This window comes from Budorcas taxicolor, chromosome 21, assembly GCF_023091745.1.
Source record: "Budorcas taxicolor isolate Tak-1 chromosome 21, Takin1.1, whole genome shotgun sequence".
NCBI classification, from domain to species: domain Eukaryota; kingdom Metazoa; phylum Chordata; class Mammalia; order Artiodactyla; family Bovidae; genus Budorcas; species Budorcas taxicolor.
The window spans coordinates 54015850-54032932 of NC_068930.1; the positions used below are offsets into that span (position 1 = coordinate 54015850).

Below are 17083 nucleotides of genomic sequence, written 5' to 3' on the forward strand. Positions count from 1 at the left end.
CAGTGGTAAAATGTGTTCAAATGATTTGAAGGCTACTTAAGAACTTGAAAAAATTAGAACTAGTTGTTGAATGGTCATATGTTGAGGGGTCATGATGACGTGTAATTACATGGTTTATTTGGAGATATTTAAACTAAGTAAAATAGATCATTAATTGTAGACACATCTCGGAGATATTGTAGTTTTGTTTCCAGGACACAGAGATAAGGTAAATATTATAATAAAGTGGGTGACACATATTTTGATTTTGCAATGCACATAAAAGTTATGTTTATACTATACTGCAGTTGAGTATAGTATAAAGCCTCCAATAGCATGATGCCTAAAATAGTGCACTTAACCTTGATTAAAAATAATTTTTTGCTAGAAGTGCTAAAGTTCATCTGAGCCTTCAGTGAATCATAATTTTTTTTGTTTGTGGAAGTTCTTGCCTCCAAGTAGATGGCTGCTGATTGACTGATCCGGGTGGTTGCTGCTGAAGGTTGGGGTGACTATGGCAATTTCTTAAGACAACAATGAAGGTTGCAGCATTGATTGATTCTTTGTTTCACAAATGATTTCTCTGTAGTACCCAATGTTGTCTGGGTATTTCACCCACAGGAGAACTCTCAAAATTGAAGTCAATCCTCTCAAACTGTTGCTGCTTTAATAGCTATTCCAAATCCTTTGTTGTTGGTTCAACAATTTTCACAGCATCTTCACTGGGAGTAGATTCTATCTCAAGAAACCACTTTCTTTGCTGATCCATAAGAAGCAACTCCTCATCTGTTAAATTTTTATCATCAGATTATAGCAATTTGGTCACATGTTCAGGCTCCTCTTCTAGTTCTCTTCCTATTTCTACCACGTCTGCATTGACTTCCTCCTCTGAAGTCTTGAACTCCTCACAGTCATCCATAAGGAGTGGAATCGTTGCCTTCCAAACTCCCGTTAGTGTTGGTATTTTGACATCTTCCCCTGAGTCACAAAGTTTCTCAATGGCATCTAGAATGACAAATCCTTTCCAGGTTTACAATTTACTTTGCCCAGATCCATCAAAAGAATTGGTTTCTATGGCAGCTATATTGTTATGAACTGTAATTCTTAAACAATATGACTCGAAAGTCTAAATAACTCCTTGTTCCATGCTGCTGAATTCATGCTGTGTTAGCAGACGTGGAAACAATATTAATCTCATTGACCATCTCCACCAGAGTTCTAGGGTGACCAGGTACATTAGCACTGAACAGTACCAGTTTGAATTTTTTTTTTTTTTTTTTTTTTTTAGCTGTAGGTGTCAACAGTAGGCTTAAAATAGCAGATAAACCATGTTGTAAGTAGATGTGCTATTGTCTATGCTATATTATTCCATTTACGGAGCATAGGCAGAGTTCAGTTCAGTTCAGTCACTCAGTCGTGTCCTACTCTTTGCGACCCCATGAATTGCAGCACACCAGGCCTCCCTGTCCATCACCATCTCCCGGAGTCCACTCAGACTCACGTCCATCGAGTCAGTGATGCCATCCTGTCATCTTATCCTCGGTTGTCCCCTTCTCCTCCTGCCCCCAATCCGTCCCAGCATCAAAGTCTTCTCCAATGAGTCAACTCTTCTCATGAGGTGGCCAAAGTACTGGAGTTTCAGCTTTAGAATCATTCCTTCCAAAGAAATCCCAGGGCTGATCTCCTTCAGAATGGACTGGTTGGATCTCCTTGCAGTCCAAGGGACTCTCAACAGTCTTCTCCAATACCACAGTTCAAAAGCATCAATTCTCCAGCACTCAGCCTTCTTCACAGTCCAACTCTCAGGAAAAACCATAGCCTTGACTAGACGGACCTTAGTTGGCAAAGTAATGTCTGCTTTTGAATATGCTATCTAGTTTGGTCATAACTTTTCTTCCAAGGAGTAAGCGTCTTTTAATTTCATGGCTGCAGTCACCATCTGCAGTGATTTTGGAGCCCAGAAGAATAAAGTCAGCCACTGTTTCCACTGTTTCCCCATCTATTTCCCATGAAGTGATGGGACTGGATGCCATGATACTCGTTTTCTGAATGTTGAGCTTTAGGCCAACTTTTTCACTTTCCTCTTTCATTTTCATCAAGAGGCTTTTGAGTTCCTCTTCACTTTCTGCCATAAGGGTGGTGTCATCTGCATATTTGAGGTTATTGATATTTCTCCCGGCAATCTTGATTCCAGCTTGTGTTTCTTCCAGCCCAGTGTTTCTCATGATGTACTTTGCACAGAAGTTAAATAAGCAGGGTGACAATATACAGCCTTGATGTACTCCTTTTCCTATTTGGAACCAGTCTTTTGTTCCATGTCCAGTGCTAACTGTTGCTTCCTGACCTGCATACAGATTTCTCAAGAGGCAGGTCAGGTGGTCTGGTATTCCCATCTCTTTCAGAATTTTCCACAGTTTCTTGTGATCCACACAGTCAAAGGCTTTGGCATAGTCAATAAAGCAGAATTAGATGTTTTTCTGTAGCTCTCTTGCTTTTTCCATGATCCAGCAGATGTTGGCAATTTGATCTCTGGTTCCCCTGTCTTTTCTAAAACCAGCTTGAACATCAGAAAGTTCACGGTTCACGTATTGCTGAAGCCTGGCTTGGAGAATTTTGAGCATTACTTTACTAGCATGTGAGATGAGTGCAATTGTGTGGTAGTTTGAGCATTCTTTGGCATTTCCTTTCTTTGGGATTGGAATGAAAACTGACCTTTGCCGCCTTTATTAATAATAGCTAGATCTTCTGAGTAACTTGCTGCAGCTTCAATGTCAGCATTTATGATTTTATGTCATGGAGAGGGCTTCTTCCCTTAAACCTCATGAACCAATCTCTACTAGCTTCCTACTTTTCTTCAGCTTCCTCACCTCTCTCATTCTTCGTAGAATTGAAGAGAGTTAGGCTAGGGTCTTTCTCTGTTAGGCTTTGACATAAGGGAGTGCTGTGGCTGGTTTGTTCTTCCATCCAGACCACTAAAACTTTCTCCATTTCACCTGTAAGGCTGTTTCTTATTCTTGTGTTCACTGGAGTAGTACTTTTAAGTTCCTTCAAGACCTTTTCCTTTGCATTCACAACTTGACCGTTTGGCACAAGGCTTAGCTTTTGATCTGTCTCGGCTTTTGACATGACTTCCTCACTAAGTTTAGTCATTTATAACTTTTGATTTTAAGCGACTCTTTTTTTTTCACTGAAACACTCAGAGGCTTTTGAGGCTTATTAATTGGCCTATTTTCAATACTGTTGTGTCTCAGGGAACAGAAGAACCAGAGGAGAGGGAGAGAGAAAGAGGAACGGATGATTGGTGGTCGAGTCACAATACGCATAATATTTAGCCATTATTTATCATATGGGCACAATTCATAGTGCCTCCAAACAAATAAAATAGTAACATCAAAAGTCACTGATCACAGATCACCATAACAGGTATAGTAATAATGAAAAAGTTTGAAATGTTGGGAGAATGACCAAAATGTGATACAGAGACATGGGATGAGCAAATGCTATTGGAAAAGTATCACTGATAGTCTTGCTTGGTACACAGTTGCCACAAAGCTTCAGTTTGTGAAAAATGCAATATCGGTAAAATGCAATAAAGCAAAGTGCAATAAAATGAGGTATGACTATATATCAATCAACCCAAGTATATATACTGTCAAATTTTATGGTATTTTAAATTCAGTGATGTTTGAGTATTTTTTCACTGACACTTGATAAACCAAATTAAATGACAAGGAAAAACTTTGAATTATGCATGTAATTGCAAAAAGAAAGAACATAATCAAGGCATGTGAATTTTCATTACATTCTTGAATTTATTTATAACAACTTTATCATTAACTTTCTTTTATAAAATGGAGTTCTATCTGCTTTCATGTCCTCCAAGAGGCACTTTACAAAATAAATAATGGTTGTGAAAGCACATTAAAACATTTATAAGAATTTGATAGTTACAAGTATTCCTAGTACATCCCAAGTTTCTAATTGTTATGAAGCAAGAATGTAATAGATAAGTCTCATTTCTTGAATCTGTCAGCAGGAGAATTTTCTATTTCTTATACTAAAATGCTATATAATGCAAACTAGCACAGCCACTATGGAGAATAGTGTGGAGATTCCTTAAAAAACTGGAAATAGAACTCCCTTATGACCCAGCAAACCCACTGCTGGGCATACACACCGAGGAAACCAGAATCGAAAGAGACACGTGTACCCCAATGTTCACCGCAGCACTGTTTATAATAGCCAGGACATGGAAGCAACCTAGATGCCCATTAGCAGATGAATGGATAAGAAAGCTGTGGTACATATACACAATGGAGTATTACTCAGCCATTAAAAAGAATGCATTTGAATCAGTTCTAATGAGGTGGATGAAACTGGAGCCTATTATACAGAGTGAAGTAAGCCAGAAAGAAAAACACCAATACAGTATACTAATGCATATATATGGAATTTAGAAAGGTGGTAACGATGACCCTGTATGTGAGACAGCAAAAGAGACACAGATGTATAGAACAGTCTTTTGGACTCTGTGGGAGAGGGCGAGGGTGGGATGATTTGGGGGAATGGCATGGAAACATGTATAATATCATATTAGAAACAAATCACCAGTCCAGGTTCAATACAGGATGCTTGGGGCTGGTGCACTGGGATGACCCAGAGGGATGGTACGGGGAGGGAAGTGTGAGGAGGGTTCAGGATGGGGAACATGTGTATGCCTGTGGTGGATTCACATTGATGTGTGGCAGAACCAATACAATATTGTAAAGTAATTAGCATCCAATTAAAATAAATAAATTTAAATTAAAAAATAATTAAATTTTAATTTTAATTAAAAAATGAAATAAAAGAGGGAAAAAATAAAATTCTATATAAAACTTCCATTGTTATGTAAATTTACAATAAATTAAACAAAAAATGGTTAATTCAGAGTTTGAAGAAATAACCACTGAAGAAAATTAAACTGGCTATTCCATTCTCCTTTCTTCATGCTCGGCCTAACTTTTCTCACTCTTAACTACAGAGATAAAGGATATGAAAAATAATATGTCCACTGTACTTTTTCTTTCTAAATTTGCTTTTCTTTACTTATCTTGGGAAAAGTTAAGGCCACTGACTAGATAGGAGCTTGAGTTAGAAAAATAAACAAGACCAAGCTAGTAATTCTGTTATCAAAGAAATTCTGATCTAATACGTATTTTTAAACAAGAACTAGCCAGTAATTCTGTTAGCCTCTTTTATTTATCATAGTATGTTGAGTAGCATCAGATTCTTCATTCTTTAAGAATGAAGTATATTTTCAAATTGTACACATCTCTACAGATTCCAGATGAATTCCTAATTTAAATTATTGCTTTCCTTTGTACTCTTTGAGAACATGACTACATATCACTATCTGCTCTTTCACATTGGATCCATAAATAATAATAAATACTGTTGTTATCTTCATTTGCAGAGAAATCCTGAATATTGTAGTTTTTAAAATAGTTATGCTTAAAACTATGACTTTCTTTGCTACTTGAGTTTGTTGTATTGCAGATCCAAATATAACTCATGCTATTCTTAGAAGATATTTAAAGATTTGTCAACAGAATGTTTCATTTATCTGAATTGAAGTGAGATTATGTCAGATTTCAGTGAACTGTCTCATTTATATTAGGAAAAATAAACATTAGTTTTGTTAAAAAATTTATGGTTTCTAAATCATGCACACAAATGTTAGCAACAAGTGTATTTTAAAATTGTTTTTAATTATAAATTAATAGAAAAAGAGATTGTGTTTGGCCAGACAAAACAACTAGATGACCTATGTTATTATTAATATTTATTCATTAAAGTGATTTTTGTCACCTGACTAATTGTAATCATTTCATGCATTAATTTGTGTCTTATCTCATATAGAAATATTTTCATATTTCATGTTTTATATTTCTAGAATATATTTTCCACACTCTAGATTATTGTTCAGGCTATTATTTCTAGAGCAAAGTATTTTAAACTATTTATCTTGGTGTTGTAGTCATTCTAGTATTTTAATATTGATTGCTGATACACAAGATGAAAGAGGTTATTTTCAGGATGTCATTGTTTTAGTGGCCTTGTTCAAACTGCTCAGCAGAAAAAGGCCAATGTGAGTGTCTGTTTACTGCATTATAAATTACTTGTGTCTTGTACATTGGCATTAGAGATAGACTGAAAAATGGATACTCTAAGGTGGAACTTCTTAAAACTGTAAATTTCTTAGGTCCTAGAACATCACATACCCTAGAGAGACCCTTTTTGACTTAGCATGCAGTTTAAGAACTCTGTTCATAATATTGTAGGAGTTTCTTCTGCCAAATAGTTGTATAAGAAAAGAGAAAATCCTCCTATTTTCTTTATGAAATTCAAATGAGAAATTTGAAGCTAAATTTGAGAAACAAAGTATATACTTAAACTTTAAGCAAAAAAAAAAATATATATATATGTATAAAATCTAAAATAAATTTTTAAAAAAATTGATGGGCAGCAAACTAGCAAAGTTTCTTTTGCTCTTGATTATAAAATTTGATTAAAGCTGCATTGCAGAAGAGAGATAAGATTATTTTCCTTTTGGGATGTTGATATGTATCTTTGATATGCCTTATATTTTTTATTCTGGCAGTTGATTATCTTTCAGAAAGAGAAGTAAAAAGTATGCTTTGTTGAAGTTTACTAAACGTTGTCTCCTCTGGGAAGGAAGTAGAGTCTAGTGATTCAATTGGATATATTGAAGTTAGCCTTGAGAGAGTTATGAATATGATATTGTCTCAAAAATTGTTTATCTGTGAAGATTCATTTTATAATGTGCTTTACATAAGCCATATTCAGTGTATTATTTCTTGATGGAATCCTTCATGTATCTAGCACTAATTTAAGGGAGCCTTTTAATATTGATGGTAAAAAACATAATGTGCACTCTAAAATATTTTGTCTTACCTTATTTGATTTTTCCTTGATTCCTGAAGATAGTTTAAGGAAACAGGATTATTGTCCCAATTTCACAAGCTGGGAAACTGATCCAAAGACTGTCGAGTTCTAAACCCAAGCTCATTAGACTCTATTGTCATGATTCTCTATTAGTTATGTAACTGAGATTGAAACTCTTGCTTTACCCACAGAGTAATTGCATGCTGTGTATTTATTTTTAAATGATGATGGTGAAATACTCCCAAAACTAAATTCACATCCTGTATCTGTTCATTGTGTTGTTTTGCTGAACCCTAATGTTTCTGAGTTCCCTTAGCATCCACTAAAGTGATTAGGAAATAAAATGTTTTAATAATGAAACAATCCTTATTTGCTCACTGATGTAGAGCTATATGAGAGAAGGCAATGGCACCCCACTCCAGTACTCTTGTCTGGAAAATCCCATGGATGGAGGAGCCTGGAAGGCTGCAGTCCATGGGGTCACTAAGAGTCAGACACGACTGAGCGACTTCACTTTTACTTTTCACTTTCATGCAGTGGAGAAGGAAATGGCAACCCACTCCAGTGTTCTTGCCTGGAGAATCCCAGGGATGGCGGAGCCTGGTGGGCTGCCATCTATGGGGTCGCACAGAGTCGGACAAGACTGAAGCGACTTAGCAGCAGCATAGAGCTATATCTTCCACCCTGAAGGCAATGACAATAGCATTATGTTAAGGATTATTAAGTGTGGAAATTTTTCAAAGGGAGAAAGAAGTTGGGAGATCTCCTTTGTCCAGATCTCTCCTCATGTAATAGACATCTACTGTTTTGCTGCCCAGCATCTGTATAACTTTCTGTAAGCAACTCATTTTTGTGTGTGGGAAATTACCCTTCTACCAGGGTCTTATTTGGTGGCTCAGCAGTAAAGAATCTACCTATCAGTGCAGGAGACCCCAGTTCAATCCCTGGGTCAGGAAGATCCCCTGGCGAAGGGCTAGGCTACCCATTCCAGTACTCTTGGGCTTTGCTGGTGGCTCAGATGGTAAAGAATCTACCTGCAGCATGGGAGACCTGGATTTGATACCTGGGTTGGGAAGATCCCCTGGAGGAGGGCATGGCAACCCACTCCAGTATTCTTGCCTGGAGAACCCCCATGGACAGAGAAGTGTGGCAGACTACAGTCCATGGGGTCACAGAGAGTCAGATACAATTGAGCGACCAAATACAGAACAGCACAGAGACTTACCTTGGTGCTCATTTCCCCTTCAATTACTCTTAGTTTTCTTTTGGCTAGTTGTAAAGCACTCCATTTAGATTTTTGAGCTACCCACTATCTGCCCAACAAATTCCCTGTCAATTAGTTTAGTCTTTATCAATTTAAGTTGCTATGGTTAAGGAATATTGTCTTGCATTGTTTAACTGCTAAGATTTTTCACTTCTTTCCCCATAAATCATGCTTCTCAGTATGATTCTATCATTACAATACTGAAGAAGAGGCAGGAGTGTGAAAGATACAGTGTTAAGGAAGTCTGGATGAAAAAAAAAAAGTAGAAAATCTACTTTCTTGGTTCCTAATTAATTTTAAGAAGAAGGAACATGGAGGGAGGGTGGCAAGTGTTGAGATAAATGTATTCTCCTTCCTCCTTGCCCTTATCAGAATGGATGTTACTGAAGGAATATTTAAAAGAATTGTGGGCAAAGTCAAAACCAAGGGCCTTTTTATTCCTCAGTTATCTATTTTGTACTTTGGAAAATTACTGAACTATGACAATATGGGATAAGTACACATGAATAGTGTCTGTAGTGTAGAGTGTTTAGCCACCGTGAATGCCTTCTTTTGGATTCCTTGAGTTCCCCTGAAGTTCCTTGTTTCCTGTAACACAAAAGTATCAGAGTTCCCTCATTAGTCATGTAGCGAGATGTGATTATGTGGTCTGGTCGACAGCACAAGGAGATCCCTTCCTTGATAGGATTTGAATAGAAGTCACAGTCAAAATTCCAAGGGATATGAAGCACTGGCAATAGCTGAAATGAGGCAGAGTCAACCCAGAGTGACCTGTGGAGCTTACCTAGGACAGAGCAAATCTTCTCAAACAGCAAAAAGGTGAACAGTGATGAAGTGGAGAGTAAATGCTAATGCTTCCAGGATCAGAAGGAGCAGATGTGCTGAGCAGAAACTGATCCTCACCAGCCACTTGGTAGCAGGGACCTAAGAGGGACAGAAACAGTGGCAAGATGGAACTCTACGTTTTCAGAGACCTCAAGAACAAAGAAATATTTCCTATAGCTCCCAAAATATCATCTTAGGAGGAATTACAGAGAGGAAGCAGAACATAGATGATTGATTTAATAGTTTGAAATGAAAGAGGCCATAACTGTCTGATTTAACATTAGTTCTTCTTAAGTCACAGAATAACTGATCAAAAGTGACTTAAACAAGATAACAGAGGCCTATTTTTATCTCACATAACACCAATCCAGAGATGGACAGTCCAAGATATAGCACAGAGGTCAAATTCTGGGTCTAAATTCCATTCATCTTTCTGATCTGTCATCTTTAGCATGTCAGCAAAGTCTTGCTTCCTGGTTATAGGATGTCTGCAGCAGCTCCAATCATCACATTCGAAACCCATTCAAAATCAGGAAGAAGGATGTTGAGGGATAGGTGATAGAGACAACAGTATATACAGTTATTTCTTATGTATAATCGTGTGTGTGTGTGTGTGTGTGTGTTTGTGTTCCTGTTTTTATTAGGAAAAATATATTTCTGAAAAACCTTAAGCAGACTTCCAGTTTCCAGTTTGTTATGTGAAAAGCATAGGAAACATCACTTCTTTCCTAACAGCAAGTAAAATACTGAAAGAAAGTAAAACATCAACACCTCTTCTTAGATCCATAAGAGAAATGAGGTCACAGGGTAAACCGCTGCCCGCTTCCTCAAATTGGAGAGATTGACAGGCTAATACAGGGAATTATGGCTTATGAAAGTGGAAACCTACTAACTAAAACTTCCATGAAAACCAGTGCCAGAGTAGTTTACCTGAACTATAATTGATGCATTTCTGAAGGCTTAGTATGTAAAAATGGGAGATAAAAACATCAAGTTTCCAGGGGGGATGGTTATGGCAGAAGATAGGCAATAAAAAATAAACATATGTCATCTGATATGAAATTAAAATGTAAGCTTTATGAGAGAAGGAATTTTTGTTTGCTTTGCTTAGCCATTAGAGCATCGCCTTATCATAGCCATGGAATCTGGGAAACAAGCTCACTCAGAAGGACAATGCAGATAGTGGAGTGAAGTTTATTACACCAGCGGGCCCAAGGCAGGGTCTCCTCTTAGCCAAGGACCCTGACCAGTTTTTCTGAAAAACTTACATACCCTAAGTGTATGTGCCCAAATCCACTTCCCCAAATTCCCTGAAACTATTCTGAACAAAGGAAAAGAAAGATACAATCAAAGTTAACCCCTGATTCATATGCCTTAAGCCTAGGTAGTTAACAGTGGACAATTATCAATAGGTCTGTGGTCATTCCCCAATAAGCATAATGGAATTTATGATTCTATTCAGTTACACAGATAATTAGGGTATTCTTTTAGGCAACAGAGAGTCCTGGTATGAGCCCTGGGGGGCTTCCATCCAGGGGGCCTGGTTTTCCAGTTGGTATGTTGTTTCCATAGATACTGGGCATATAGCTCAAAGTCCACAGTCCGGCCCAAGATGGAGTCCTACTTTCAAGATGGAGCCTGTTCTGTCTCTTTCCTCCTTCATTCCCTGCTCTTGATGCTCTTAACTCATAGTGTGAGCATCATTCTTAGGGATATATTGCACCCTGACTCTCCGACCTCCAGTTTGGGAGAACAGCATCAACCTTTGAGTTACAAAGTTCATAATACATTGTAAAATAAAGGGTCCACAAAGCAGAAATATCAAGGCAACTATAACCACGATAAATATAGTTTTCCACCAATCACCCTTCACCCAAGATAGGACTGAAGTCCAAAAAGGAAGATTATCATCAGACATAACTTTTACTTGACCTTTCATGTCATCTAGGGTGGCTGATATATAGCCAGATAAATCAGGAACATATACGCAACATTCAACTTTAATTATAGCACAGATCCCTCTTTGTGTGATACCAGCAAGTCCTTGTAGCAGCAGTTGATTGCAGAGCTTCATCTCTTTTTCTGTTTGGGCATGTACACTTAGGGTGTATAAGGTTTTCAGAAAAACTGGTCAGGGTCCTTGGCTAAGAGGAGACTCTTCCTTGGGCTGCCAGTGTAATAAACTGCACTCCACTATCTGCACTGTCTTTCTGAGTGAGTTTGTTTCCCAGGACGCATGGCTACAACATTTGGTGCGTTGGCCAGGAAACTCCTCACTTTGAGGAGACAAGTCCCATTTGGAACTACTCCGAGGCTTTGTGGCTCAAATCTAGAGAGGGAAGGCGCCTCGCCCTTCTGGAAGGATTCTGCTTCTCAATGTCCGGACCTTTCACATTAGCAGGTAGTGGACGGCAGCATGGGAACTGAGCACTCAAGTGAGGAGGAACCAACCTGGTAGGGTGGAAGAAGGGGCTTGATCACCCCCCCTGGGAGGGATTAGAAGGGGTACTGACCCACAGGAGCCTGGAATAGTCAGGTGGCAATGATTGCTTGGTAAATTGGAAGTGGTCAAACAAGAGATGGCAAGAGTGAACCGTCGACATTCTAGGAATCAGCGAACTAAAATGGACTGGAATGGGTGAATTTAACTCACACGACCATTATATCTACTACTGCAGGCAGGAATCCCTCAGAAGAAATGGAGTAGCCATCATGGTCAACAAAAGAGTCCGAAATGCAGTACTTGGATGCAATCTCAAAAACGACAGAATGATCTCTGTTTGTTTCCAAGGCAAACCATTCAAAATCACAGTAATCCAAGTCTATGCCCCAACCAGTAACACTGAAGAAGCTGAAGTTGAATGGTTCTATGAAAACTTACAAGACCTTTGAGAACTAACACCCAAAAAAGATGTCCTTTTCATTATAGGGGACTGGAATGCAAAAGTAGGAAGTCAAGAAACACCTGGAGTAACAGGCATATTTGGCCTTGGAATAGGGAATGAAGCAGGGCAAAGACTAATAGAGTTTTGCCAAGAAAATGCACTGGTCATAGCAAACACCCTCTTCCAGCAACACAAGAGAAGACTCTACACATGGACATCACCAGATGGTCAACACTGAAATCAGATTGATTATGTTCTTTGCAGCCAAAGATGGAGAAGCTCTATACAGTCAACAAAAACAAGACCAGGAGCTGACTGTGGCTCAGATCATGACTCCTTATTGCCAAATTCAGACTCAAATTGAAGAAAGTAGGGAAAACCGCTGGACCATTCAGGTATGACCTAAATCAAATCTCTTATGATTATACAGTGGAAGTGAGAAATAGATTTAAGGGCCTAGATCTGATAGATACAGTGCCTGATGAACTATGGAATGAGGCTCGTGTCATTGTACAGGAGACAGGGATCAAGACGATCCTCATGGAAAAGAAATGGAAAAAAGCAAAATGGCTGCCTGGGGAGGCCTTACAAATAGCTGTGAAAAGAAAAAAGGTGGAAAAGAAATGAGAAAAGGAAAGATACAAGCATCTGAATGCAGAGTTCCAAAGAATAGCAAGAAGAGATAAGAAAGCCTTCTTCAGTGATCAATGCAAAGAAATAGAGGAAAAGAACAAAATGAGAAAGACTAGAGATCTCTTCAAGAAAATTAGAGATACCAAGGGAACATTTCATGCAAAGATGGGCTCAATAAAGGACAGAAATGGTATGGACCTAACAGAAGCAGAAGATATTAAGAAGAGGTGGCAAGAATACACAGAAGATCTGTACAAAAAAGATCTTCACGACCCAGATAATCGTGATGATGTGATCACTCATCTAGAGCCAGACATCCTGGAATGTGAAGTCAAGCGGGCCTTAGAAAGCATCGCTACGAACAAAGCTAGTGGAGGTGATGGAATTCCAGTAGAGCTGTTTCAAATCCTGAAAGATGATGCTGTGAAAGTGCTGCACTCAATATGCCAGCAAATTTGGAAAACTCAGCAGTGGCCACAGGACTGGAAAAGGTCAGTTTTCATTCCAATTCCAAAGAAAGACAATGCCAAAGAATGCTCAAACTACCACACAATTGCACTCATCTCACATGCTAGTAAAGTAATGCTCAAAATTCTCCAAGCCAGGCTTCAGCAAGATGTGAACCGTGAACTTCCTGATGTTCAAGCTGGTTTTAGAAAATGCAAAGGAACCAGAGATCAAATTGCTAACATCCGCTGGATCATGGAAAAAGCAAGAGAGTTCCAGAGAAACATCTATTTCTGCTTTATTGACTATGCCAAAGCCTTTGACTGTGTGGATCACAATAAACTGTGGAAATTTCTGAAAGAGATGGGAATACCAGACCACCTGCCCTGCCTCTTGAGAAATCTGTGTGCAGGTCAGGAAGCAACAGTTAGAACTGAACATGGAACAACAGACTGGTTTCAAATAGGAAAAGGAGTACGTCAAGGCTGTATATTATCATCCTGCTTATTTAACTTCTATGCAGAGTACATCATGAGCAATGCTGGGCTGGAAGAAACACAAGCTGGAATCAAGATTGCCAGAAGAAATATCAATCACCTCAGATATGCAGGTGACACCACCCTTATGGCAGAAAGTGAAGAGGAACTAAAAAGCCTCTTGATGAAAGTGAAAGAGGAGAGTGACAAAGTTGGCTTAAAGCTAAACATTTAGAAAACGAGTATCATGGCATCTGGTCCCATCACTTCATGGGAAATAGATGGGGAAACAGTGGAAACCGTGTCAGACTTTATTTTTTGGGGCTCCAAAATCACTGCAGATGGTGACTGCAGCCATGAAATTAAAAGACGCTTACTCCTTGGAAGAAAAGTTATGACCAACCTAGATAGCATATTCAAAAGCAGAGACATTACTTTGCCAACTAAGGTCCATCTAGTCAAGGCTATGGTTTTTCCTGTGGTCATGTATGGATGTGAGAGTTGGACTGTGAAGAAGGCTGAGCGCTGAAGAATTGATGCTTTTGAACTGTGGTGTTGGAGAAGACTGTTGAGAGTCCCTTGGACTGCAAGGAGATCCAACCAGTCCATTCTGAAGGAGATCAGCCCTGGGATTTCTTTGGAAGGAATGATGCTAAAGCTGAAGCTCCAGTACTTTGGCCACCTGATGTGAAGAGTTGACTCATTGGAAAAGACTCTGATGCTGGGAGGGATTGGGGGCAGGAGGAGAAGGGGACGACAGAGGATGAGATGGCTGGATGGTATCACTGACTCGATGGGCGTGAGTCTGAGTGAACTCCGGGAGTTGGTGATGGACAGGGAGGCCTGGCTTGCTGCAATTCATGAGGTCACAAAGAGTCTGACATGACTGAACAACCGAACTGAACTGAATGATTGCTTGGGACACAGGTAGCCAAGCATGTTAGGGCTTAGGAAGGAAAATATGAAGGTCATTTAGGAGGTGGTGTCCACACCGTCTTGGGGAAAATTATTACCAAACAATTGCTAGGGGATTTTTAGGAGAAGAAACTTGGTTTTTGTGTGCTCGTATTCTGCCCTCTCCAAGGAGGTGTCTCATCTGCTATGATATTCTTGACCCTCTTGATGCCCTGAATTGTCAGGCTAGAATGAGGGAGATACATAAGTGAGTATGGATTGGCATTTCCAGAGACAGCCTGGGACGTGGGATATTTAACCCATCTGTATTTTCATCTGCACCTGATAAAAGTCCACCAAGGCAGAATGGACTTTAAAAGTTAAAGGAGAAACAGTCTTGGATCACGTGATGTTCTGGTTTGGCTTTACTGATTGGCAGGTGAAGACACGCCGATCCCCCTTCTCCCTCTGGGATCTGGCAGGTAAGGGGAGAGGAAGGTAAGCAAGCCAGGCCTCCCTGTCCATCACCAACTCCCAGAGTTCACTCAGACTCACGTCCATTGAGTCAGTGATGCCATCCAACCATCTCATCCTCTATCGTTCCTCTTCTCACCCCGATTAGGAAGGAGGCAGAATGGCAATTTAAGTGTCATTGAGTGGAAATATCAGAAGTACACAGGGTACTGAGAACTTCGTAGACAGAACAAAACGGAAAAATAGAAGAAGGTCCGAGAAGGTAAGCAAGATGGGAACGAGTGACTCTAAGGCAACTGTATTGGAGTGCATGATTAAAAATTTAAAGAAGGGATTTGGAGGAGACTATGGGGTGGAGATGAAGCCTATCCACCTCCACGTACTCTGTGAGGTCGAATGGTCCCCTATGGGAGTAGGATAGCCACCAGAGAACACCATGAACTTAAAAATAGTGGAAGCAGTCTATATAGTAGTCACAGGAGAGCCAGGACACCTGGATCAATATCCATATATTGACTCATGGCTAGAGTTAGCTCAAGACTCTCCTACTTGGACAAGGTTCTATATCCAGAAGGGAAAGGGAAAAATATTAATGGCACAAAAATTGACTGATGATAAAAAAGGAAATTCTACAGGATTTGGACAGGGATGACCTGACCCCTCCGCCATACTGGATAATGATGTGCCCGCCTCCCAGTACTCCACCAGGACCAGAGGCTGCCTTAATGTGCAATCCAGGGCCAGGTGAAGTTCCTGCAGCAGCCACTGCTCTTCTACCAGCTCTCCTGGAGTTCATAGAGCCGCTGTTTCAGCAGGCTCCAATCCCAGCAATGGAGACCTCTGGTCAATGCCCCCAGAATTCCACCTCAGCTGGACCTCCTAGATTGTATCCACCTCTCCCAGACAAAATCTCAGAACTGCACTGCCTGCTCACAGGTCAATGCTGCCTCTCTGCACAGACAGAAACCTCCAGGGATTCAGCTAAAAGGCACACTGCCCTTTGAACACCTGAAAGTGGACTTCACTGAAATGAAACCTCACCGACACTACCATAACCTGCTGGTCATAGTATGTATGTTCTTGGATTGGGTAGAAGCTTTTCCTACCCGGACTGAAAGAGTATCAAAAGTAGCCTGGTGCCTGCTTAGGGAGCTAGTTCCCAGACTGGGATTTCCTATCAGCATTGGATCAGACAATGGCCCTGCTTTCATAGCTGATTTAGTATAACAATTAAGCAAAACTTTAAACATCAAGTGGAAATTACATACAGCATATAGGCCCCAGAGTTCTGGGATGGGGGAAGGAACCAACTGGACACTTAAAGACACTCTTCAAGTGGATCTTAGAGACTGACTGTTCCTGGGTGGACTTGTTTCCGACGGCTCTGCTCAGACTCAGGATGACCCCACAGTCCCTTGGCTCTTCTCCCTACAAAATTGTGTATGGGAGGCCCCCTCCCATAATAAAACAGGTGTCAACAAATTTTCCTCAGGTAAGGGGAGATGAGATTTCACAGTGGATGGAACAACTGGGTAAGGTAATAAATCAGGTAACTAAGTTTGTACAAGAAAGGGTGCCATTCCCCCTTGGGGAACAGATTCATGAATTTGTGCCCAGGGATCGGGTGTGGTCAAGGACTGGAAACATGACTCCTTGGCCCCACATTGGAAGGGTCCATATACTGTTGTTCTAACCAGCCCTACTGCAGTTAAAGTTGCAGGTGTCACTCCCTGGATCCACCACATGAGGCTGAAGAGCACATACTACACAGATCTGGAGGATGCCGAGTGGGCTACACAAAAGGACCCTGACCAGTTTTTCTGAAAACCTTCTATACCCTAAGTGTACGTGCCCAAACCCACCCCCCCAAATTCCCTGAAACTAGTCTGAACAAAGGAAAAGAAAGATACAATCAAAGTTAATCCCTGATTCATATGCCTTAAGCCTAGGTAGTTAACAGTAGATAATTATCAATAGGCCTGTAGTCATATCCCAATAAGCATAATAGAATTTGTGATTCTATTCAGTTACACAGATAATTAGGATAGTGCTTTAGGCAACAGAAAGTCTAGGTATGAGCCCTGGGGCTCTTCCATACAGGGGGCCTGGTTTTCCAGTTGGTATGTCGTTTCCATAGATATTGGGCATATAGCTCAAAGTCCACAGTCTGGCACAAGATGGAGTCCTGCTTTCAAGATGGAGCATGTTCTGTCTGTTTCCTCCTTCATCCTAACATATAGTAGAAACTCAATACATAC

General features: G+C 40.0%; 1 pseudogene; it reads right to left on the reverse strand.

Moving 5' to 3' along the window:
• Window positions 1-372: 372 nt before the first annotated feature.
• LOC128066488 (tigger transposable element-derived protein 1-like) lies at window positions 373-15263 on the reverse strand (annotated as a pseudogene).
• Window positions 15264-17083: the final 1820 nt, after the last annotated feature.